The 9,378-nt window shown below is 50.9% G+C and overlaps 1 pseudogene; it reads right to left on the reverse strand.

Annotated features, from left to right (window-relative positions):
• Positions 1-1,126: 1,126 nt before the first annotated feature.
• Positions 1,127-8,256, reverse strand: LOC100484572 (annotated as a pseudogene).
• Positions 8,257-9,378: the final 1,122 nt, after the last annotated feature.

Here is a 9,378-nt window from a genome sequence, read left to right on the forward strand (position 1 = left end):
CCTGGTGAATTTATCAAGAACTACAGAAAGAAAACAAAAATTAACCAAATCAAGAACAAAAAAGGGGACATTTTTTCTGGTCATGGAACACCCCAAGTGGATAACGACAGTCTTATAACAGCATAATGCCAATCATTTGAGATGAAATGAGAACATTCCTAGAGAAATCTAATCCAACACGCATATTGACTCCAGGAGAAATAGAAAATCTCAGTTCTTCTAAAGTCATTGAATCAGTGGCCGAAAACTTTCCCACAATGAAAACTGGCTCAGAGAGCTTCACTGGTAAGCAATTCTAATCTTACACAAATTCTTCCAGAGAAGAAAACAATTCTTTTGCAGAATAAACATTGTCTCATTTTATAAAAAAACTAACACAACCTAGATTGTGAAGCCTGACAAGGGCAGCAAAAGAAGGATTACAGCTTTCTCTCACTCAGCAATATAGATGCAAACATTCTAAACAAAATATTATCACACTGAATTCCAGCTATAGTGTGGATACTACATAAAGGACAAGTCTGGTTCATGCATTCCAAGAAGGCAAGATTGGCTCGACACTAGAAATATCTATGCAAATTTGCAACATTAAAGAAAAAAAAAACACTGCATAATAAAACTCAGAAAAAGCATTTTTCTTTTGAATAAAATCCAACAATTGACTTTAATAGACCCATCATACAAGGACCATAACAGCACTTTGTTTTAAGATTTATTTATTCATTGGAGAGAGAGAGAAAGTTACATAGTGAGTGCGTGCATGAGTGGAGGAAAGGTCAGAGGGAATGAGCATCTCAAGCAGACTCCCCGCTGAGCTGAGTGCGGAGCCCCATGCAGGACTCAGGGCTCCCGGTTGATCTCATGACCCTGAGATCATGACCTGAGCTGGAAATCAAGAGTCTGATGCTCAACCAACTGAGCCATCCTGGTGCCCCCAGAACTTTCTTGATCTATGAGAGATATGCCAGGCATCATGTTTTATAATGAAATGTTTAAAAACATCCCTTTGTGGGGCGCCTGGGTGGTTCAGTCGTTAAGTGTCTGCCTTCGGCTCAGGGTGTGGTCCTGGAGACCCGGGATCGAGCCCCCACATCAGGCTCCTCCGCTGGGAGCCTGCTGCTTCCTCTCCCACTCCCCCTGCTTGTGTTCCCTCTCTCTGGTTCTCTCTCTCTGTGTCATAAATAAATAAAATCTTTAAAAACAAACAAACAAACGAAAAGCCCTTTTGTGACAAGGATGCCCACTAGTCTCCCCGACGTTGCACCTCTGTTACCGTACCAGCAGAGAGAATAAGCAAGGCAAAGAAATGAAATGTATATAATAATTGAGAAAACAGTAAGAAAATTGTTGTTATTCACAGATATTATGCTTAAGTATGTAGCAAGTCCCATAAAATGTACAGATAAATTACTAGAACCCATAAAAAAGTGTAGTAAATTTACCAGATCCAATTTCAGATATAGAAATGTATTGTATCTCTGTATATCAGCCAATGAATAGAAAATGACATTTAAGAAGGATACAATTTACAACTGCATTAAAAACGTCAGTTAAGTAGGGATTAATCTAAAGAGATGTCCAAGCCATCTGTTTATGGGAAAAAGTCTACATACAACTTCATTGAGCATTTTTCCCCCCACAGGCAGGTGAAACAATTTTATTTCACAGTTGCCTTTAAAACCACAAAGACACTATGTTCTTCATGTAAAAACATTAGTACAGATAACTGTACTTTCTAGAAAATGATTTTTTTAGACCCTCTCGAAGAAAAATGCATACCGTTTTATGGTTTCAGACAAGTTTCTTGGGAACAAACCCATCTGGACTGATTCCTAAAACATACCGTAAGACCACCTTGCATCTTTTGGTTCAAAGTATGCAGATAGTGTCATCAGTGTGTGCCCCTCCGTTCTCACAGACGTGATACCACACATATAGACAGGGTTGTGACTTAATGTTCCATTGGTTCATCAGCCTTTCCTGCAGCTCTGTCAGCAGGGGGAGCAGGCTGAGCCTGTCTCTGTGGTTTTTCTTCAGGACCTTCCAGGAGTGCAGATACGCCATCATCATCTTCATAAGCTGTAAACCCCAAGTCTTTAACAACAATTCCAACGGAAACATTCTTTGTAGTTACGTCCTGTCTTGCAGGAATATGTCTCTCATAAGGCACGCAGACCATGTTTAACCAGTTCATTCAAACTGTACTCCATAAACCCAGACATATGTCTTTCCAAGTAAGTATAAGCTGATTGAGAATGGGCTCCAATGGACAAGGCTCTACAGTCAAAATAGCTGACGGATGGACAGGTTTGGAAAATGTGAGGCACCACAGCATCACAACCAGCAATAAGCTGCCCAGCACCATATGGTCTCTGGCCATATTGTGTTGGCATCTGGGTCTTGCTTCCCATTAGAGATGCAAGACAAGACACAGAAAGAGGTCTGTCAAATACAAACCTGGAATCCAAACACTTCTGCCGGATAAAATTACAGAACAGTCTAGCAGTCACAGTAAGTCCCGCAATTGAGATACCAGTATGATTGTCAACATTGAGAATTTTTTTTCTGAAGAACTACAAGCTCCGAGTGTGCTCTCTTCAATGCAACCAACACTGCATGGGTTTTTGATTTCAGACCAACTGTGGCTGAACCTTGTTTGACAGCTTCCACTGCATACCCAATTTGATGAATCTTGCCCTGAGGATTCCCTCCAAACCATGACATCATTGTCATACTGGTTGCAAAATATGGTTCCGGCACAGGTCTGGCTGCCTTCCTTGAGAATTATTAAAACCTGTTAATGGAAGAAGGAGAAGATATTGATGGATTGAAAGATTCAATGTGGTAAGATGTCAATTTTTCCCAAATCGACTAGTAAATTCCCCTGAGGACTGGTTCAAGGTGCAAAATACCTGTACCTTTTTTTTGCGGGGGGGGGGGGGGTAGAAGCCGTGGAAGCTGACTTTAATTAAAAGAAGCTCAGATCCTCTTGCTTGAGATGAGTGCTCTTCTCCTTCCCCCTCATCTGGGCATCCTCAAGGTTACAATCAAGAAGGGCCTGGTTCCCTCCATTGCCCACTCAGAATTCTCCCTCTTTGTCCTTGGGGGCCCTAAAACCTGGGTCTTCCTTTCCCCAACCCAGGAGGTGACCTAGCGGGGTCCCTGCTATGGACACACCGCTGGCGCAGCTTCTGCGCGGAGTATGGGTCCCAGGGAGGTGCCCTCGGTGTGTGGGGGGGCTCCCTGTGCTTTCCCGGGGCCATCTCGCTCCAACCGGCTCTAGCCTCCATCAATCTGGCCCGGGCTCCCGGACCCGCCTCACCCTCCTCGGCCACCAGGGGTCTCTGTCCCCTCACTAGAAGAGCAGGGTGGGGCTCTGGCGCGCGCAGACCCAAACAAGCGGAGACCAGGACAGTGGTGGGGTGGGCTCAGGGACCTCCGAGTGACGCCAGGGGAAACTGAGGCTCCAGAGTCCAGGGTCGCACTAGGCAGGGCAGAATGGGGACCAGGGTGGCGGGGCTTAGTGACCGCCGAATGACGCCAGGGGGCTTTACCCGGGTTCTCAGTGCCTCCGGGGGGTGCGCACCGCCGGGGCAGCAAGCCTCAGTGTCAGCAACACAAGGAAGGGAGGGAACGTGAGGAACAGGGCCGTGGCCTGTCGCAGGGCTGCAAATGAGTCCGGCTGCTCGGGAAAGCCGGCTGCAGCTCAGAGTAAAAGTGACCATAGACGCCGCGTGTCCCCGCAGTCCCCGCAGAGTACAGACGCCCTGTGCTCCTGCTGTTCCAGGTCTGGTGTGCGCCCCCCAGAAGCGCTGGTGCGTGCACCAGGGGCGCACCCGGGTTCTCTGGGCCAGTGTTTGTGAAGAAGGAACCGGAACTGCCCCAATGTTCATCCATCTACCGGGATGGCCGGTACCTTGCTGTCTATTCACTCCGAGCCATCCAGCTCACTGGTTAGATCCCAGCCGTTATCCGTGTAGGAAGTTAGGATATGTGTAGGAGCACGATATGTCCGCGTGATTTTCGGGTACATTTGAAAACTTGGGACAAAACTCAAGGTGCTCAGCGTTTGCTGCAAGGCCCCAGGGACACGCAGCCTCCCTCTCCTGCCTCCCTGCCCTGAGCCACACTGGCCTTCTTGCTATTCCTGCAACTCGGCAGGGTACACCCAACCCCAGGGCCTCTGCACTTACTGTTCCTTCTCCAGGGAGCACTCTTCCCAAGCACCTTCCTGGGCTGGTCCTCTCACTTCCTTCAGGGGTGGCCTTTCCTGACCATCCACCGAAACCCGCAGTTGTCACTCTGTCCCCCTTAACCCCTTCCTTTCCCTAAGGAACTCATCACACCACATGTTCCAGCAGAACGTGTTGTTTGTTCTGGCCTCTGTCACCCACAGGAACTTTGCTCTGGGACTTGGTCTCTGAGGCCACAGCCATGTCCCCAGGTCCTACAGCAATGCCAGTCTTCAGAGCGGATCAGTTTCTAGCTGGGGAGTGAATGGTGCTCGTTTTCTTTCCAGGAAGTAGGGAGTACGTGGGACTTGGGGTGGAAACAAAAGGAGTCCAGCATGACCAGTCGGTTTTCTTCTCTTAGTAAACGGTGTGAGCTAGCTGACCACACGTTAGCATGTGTTGCCTCTACTTGGCAAGTCTGTATCTGTGTTCTTGGTATTTTTGTGTTTCTGTAAAGTGCAACCCCCTCCCCTCCCAACTCCGCCCCATCTAGCACAGAGGATACCGCTCTCAGGGACCTTCTGGTCTGGAAATTCCTCTTCCCCAAGGTACCTTCTTCCCTCATGGTGGGTCATGCACCTTGCGTGTGAGGGAGGTGGGAGTATGAGACCCTCAACTCCTCTGCCCCAGTCCCTCCCTGGGAGGGCTCTAGCAGGACCCTGGGAACTGGAATGAACTGGAATCTAAGTACCTAGGCCTTGGGGGAGGGGGCGAAAACCCTAGTCTGAGAGGGGCCAGGGCTCCATGTTACCTGCTGTGTAGTCACATCCGTCTCTGCGAAAGGACAGAATGATCTTCCCAGACTTGGGCATCTGGGATTTCTGATGAACATCCCTATGGTTATTACTGGTTTGACTGTGACCTTTTAGAGAAGTGACAACAGCAGCCACTAGAGGGTGCTGTCAATTCGAGCTTTGGTGCATGCACCTGAGTGACTGTGAATGTGTGAGCACTAGTGAGCGTGAGGGTCTGTGACTTGTGTGTGCATGTGTGAATGTGTGAGTGTGTGTGTGTGTTGCACTGTACAGGGACACTCAGGATATGTTGACTAGAAATGCAGCCAGGACATCTCCCTTATGGCCCATGGAAGACAGGGGAGGTGGTGACATCCCCTATGTGGGGCATCACCACTGTGCACCCACACTGCACCCGCCTGGCTGGGTTCCCAACCCCTTGGCCATCCTTCTCCTGGGGTCAGCTCCTGACAGGCCTGAGCTGCTCTCTGCAGGGACACACCTGAGGCCCTTTGGGCTGGGGGAGTGCTGGGCGGGGAGGGGCTGCCCTGTCAGAACGGACCTGAGTTGTGAGGTGTGAGGCCTGGAAGGAAGGCCTGTAGGAGGGGACTGCTTTTTCTCTCAGACACTGGGCATCCTTCATGTTCACAACACATAAGCACCAGACATCATTCCTGGGGCCCCCTTGTGTGCTGTCTGCTCCAGGTGGGACAGAGACCCGCTTACAGAAAGATCACACGGGGCTCCCTGTGGGCATTGGCCCTGAACCTGGGTCTCGGCTGGCAGGATCCTGAGTGAAAAGCTGAGAGACTGGGCTGTGATATTCAGTCTTGAATGTGCTTCAGCTCTGTAGGCCCAGAGGAAGGCAGGCAGGCAGGCACTGGGTTTGCATGAGCTAAGCCAGACCGGGGCCTGTTGACCAGAGAGGACCCTGAGGCTGGGAGGCCTGGAATGGGGAATGCTGACTTTCTGGACTTGAGTGCTGACCTTGAGGGATCTTCAGCTCAGAGTAGTTAATGCTGAGTCTCAGGGTACAGCTCACAGAGCTGGAGGCCAGGGGAGAGGGGGCCTCCTCAGGGCCAACGGCTTGTGAGTGCCATGTGGAAGAGAGCACTGACCTTGAGTCTGGTGGCCAGGCTTACAGTGTGACCTGAGCAAGTCCTTTGTTACCTGCAGGCCTCAGTTTCTCCTGTGAAAACCGAGTGGGTGGAGCCCAGTCTCTAAGGTCCCTGCTCTTCTCCAGTGACCCCCCTCAAACTCCCTTTGGCTCCTGGGACAACTGGACTGGGGAGCTGATGGGCCTGACAGCCCAGGCTCTGAGACCCTCCCTCCAGGGTGGAGGCACGAGGCCCTGCTGCTGGAGGTCTCCCGTCCAACCTCCACATCAAGGGCAGCCTTCCCATGAAGGCCAGTTGGGTCTCTGGCCTCAGAAATGGAGGGGCTATGTGTTATCTGGGGAAGAGGGGACCAAATCCCTTTCTTGGGCCCTGACTGTGGGGACCACCAGCAGGGCTTCTGGTGCCTTCCCAGAGCCCCACACATGCAGGTTCCACAGACCCAGGCCCACAGCCCCCCATTCCAGCACGCATACCCTCCCAACCCCCTCAGAGCAGCCAGAGGCCAAGCTCACAGCCCTGAGCCTTCTCCTCCCACCTGGGGCTTGGTGCTGCCAAGGAGACACAGAGTAATCACTGGGGAGAGGGGTCTGAGACCTCCTGAGGAGGGCCACCATGTGGTGGGTGCCTCAAGTTGCTGGGAAGAGGCCTCAAAGTCTCCCTCTGCCCCCTGCCTCAGAGCAGAGCTGAGGTCGGAGTGGGACCAGTGGGAAGGCAGTGCCCTTGGGTACCTCTCTGTCCATGCCCCGGCCGTGCCTTCCTTAGGATCCAGGCGGGACTTCCGGGCTCTGAGGGTTGGGGGGGTGGCGTGTGCTGCTTTCCTGGAGGTTGGTCTATAACATGCTTCCAAAGCTTTAGACAGGCATGACCTTTGATCCATGCGGTGATGGTCAACCTGAAGTCCGTGGTAGGACTTGCACACAGGGATGGAGACCAGAGCAGTGGCTCCGTCTTATATGGAACAGTGGTGCTGGTGGGACCTGGGACAGGCTGCCTGAGTGTCATTAGAACCTCAGGCTTACCGTGTGATGCACGCCCAGGTTTCCGCACCCCTGTGGCTGTGCTGTTTGCTGACAAGAGAAACCCCCCATCTAGCTCTTGTCTGTTGTCTATCATCTCTTGTCCGTCGTCTGTCTATCGTCCATCAGTCATCTCTCATCTCTCATCTGTCTCCCGTCTGCCATCTCTCATCTATTTGTCGTTTGTGTGGAATGCGACGTCAAGCCTGGAAGGACATACCAGATACGACCAGCACAATCTCCAGGCTGTGCTGGCAGCTTCTGTATGCTTTTCTTCTGTTTTCTTTTAAAAGAATCTTTGGATTTTGTTTTGTAATCAGGAAAAAACTAAGCTGTCTCTATTTTAAAAAGAGAACAAATGAAAACAACGTGCTGCACGGTGCCAGGGCCCCGGAAAAAGCCTCACTCCGGGCGGCAGGGGTGTCGGCTCCGGGGGCAGCCGTGCTGTGCCCAGTGTCCCCCAGGACCGGGAGCGGCCAGGTGGTGGCTCGTCCGTGCCAGGCGAACAAAGGAGCCTCTTCAGGTCAGCGGGGCCGGACGGCGCAGATGCCGGGTGGAGACGGAGAACACACGCGGTTCCACTGGATCTGTGGGAAGTTCCAAAGCAGGCAGAGCTGAGAAATACCGGTGCAAGGGCGCCCAGGGGCCATAAAACCAAGGGAAAGAGCGAAGGGACGGTTAAGCCGGGGGCCACTGAGGTCCTGGGCACGTTCCGAGCCCACAAGGCTAATTAATGAACAGTCCACATTATAGAGAGTTCACCGTTTCAAAGGAACAACTGGGTCACCTGGTACATTCACCATGTTGTACAGCTTCACCCCTGCTATTGTTACTTATTAAACTTACAGATGCATTTTATTTATTTTGTGGTTGTTACAGTTTACAATGAAAATAGGATTAAAATAGAAGGAGATCCATCAAAGTATCAGCAGTGCCTCTTCTGGGTGCAGTGCGAGGGGTGGTTTTTTCCCCTCTGGTTTGTTTTTCTGTACTTCTCATGTTGTTGACAGTGAGCACTTATTATTTTAAAACAAGCAAGACCAACAAACTCTATTTTCAGAGGACCTCTGAAAACAAACAAGGTGATTCTTCCCTAGGCTGAGCTGACACCTGTGTTCCTGTCTTGCGTCTACATCCTGTTGCCTCCACCTGGGCCTGGAGTTTGGACCCCCCCACCCACCCCCAGAGGTGCCCAAATCTGTCTGCTAGGATGGCCCTGAAATAGGAGAGAAATCTCTTCCAGGCTCAGCAATCCCCTTCTTGGATTCTCCGCTCCACATCCTCTGGCCGACTCCCCGTCACACTCCACACTCGTGTTTGAGAAACCCTTTATGTTTCACACTTTGGTTTTGTTGGTTTTTGTTAACAGGAGCTCATGAACTAGAACTGCAGGTCCCCTGGGGAGCGGGTGGAGTTGTTTTTCCACAAGCCGCTACCTCTTTCTCCCTCAACTTTACTTTGTTGTTCAAGCCCTCTTATAACAACTTTGAGAGACAAATTTAAAAAGGAAGTTGAAATTCTCCCACAATCTTATTGCTCCATCCAAATGGTGGCCCCTGCTGTTTCTATCCCCACTCTCCCTAGATCCGGAAGCCTCTGCCTGGTGTACGCTGCTTCCAGGTGGCAGTAATGCTATCTCAGGCCTGTGTTCCAAGGCAGGGGCCTGCTCCTGGGCAGGGAAGTTCTCACAGTGGACTGAATCCCTGTGTGCTTTGGTCCCCTGACCCACAAAGAACACTTGGGTGAGCCTCTGGTCTCAGTTTCCTAAATGAGGGTTGTAGATTAGATCAATGTGGTTAACTCTCAATGGGTCATGGTCTCTTTCTGCCCAAAGCCCTGAACCTTTCCCCACAATGCACATTTATACAGATACATTTCAGGTTTTTGTGAACTCCTGAGTTAGATACCTAGAATACCTCGGGCCTCCAGAGCATCCTATTGTGGGGAGAGAGCAGTTGGGCCTCTTTTTTGTGACTCCAGACAGCAGACCTCAGATCCATTATTTTACCCCTGCCAGGTGCTGTGCTGAGCACTTTCCAGAACTATCCCCCCGAATCCTTACACAGCACTGAGGGATGGCTGTCACTATCATCACCTGCACATCACAGAAGAGGACATGGAGAAGACAGTAACCTGCTCAAGGTCATGCACTTGGGAAGTGGTGGAGTCAGGACTAGAACCCAGGTCTGTCCAGGCTCCAAGCTCAGGCTCTTCCTGCAAGCTGTGATCCAGCTCTGGGGGGAGTCAGCTCAATGACCTGCAAGGTCCTTCCACACCT

This window comes from Ailuropoda melanoleuca, chromosome 14, assembly GCF_002007445.2.
Source record: "Ailuropoda melanoleuca isolate Jingjing chromosome 14, ASM200744v2, whole genome shotgun sequence".
Taxonomy (NCBI): Eukaryota; Metazoa; Chordata; class Mammalia; order Carnivora; family Ursidae; genus Ailuropoda; species Ailuropoda melanoleuca.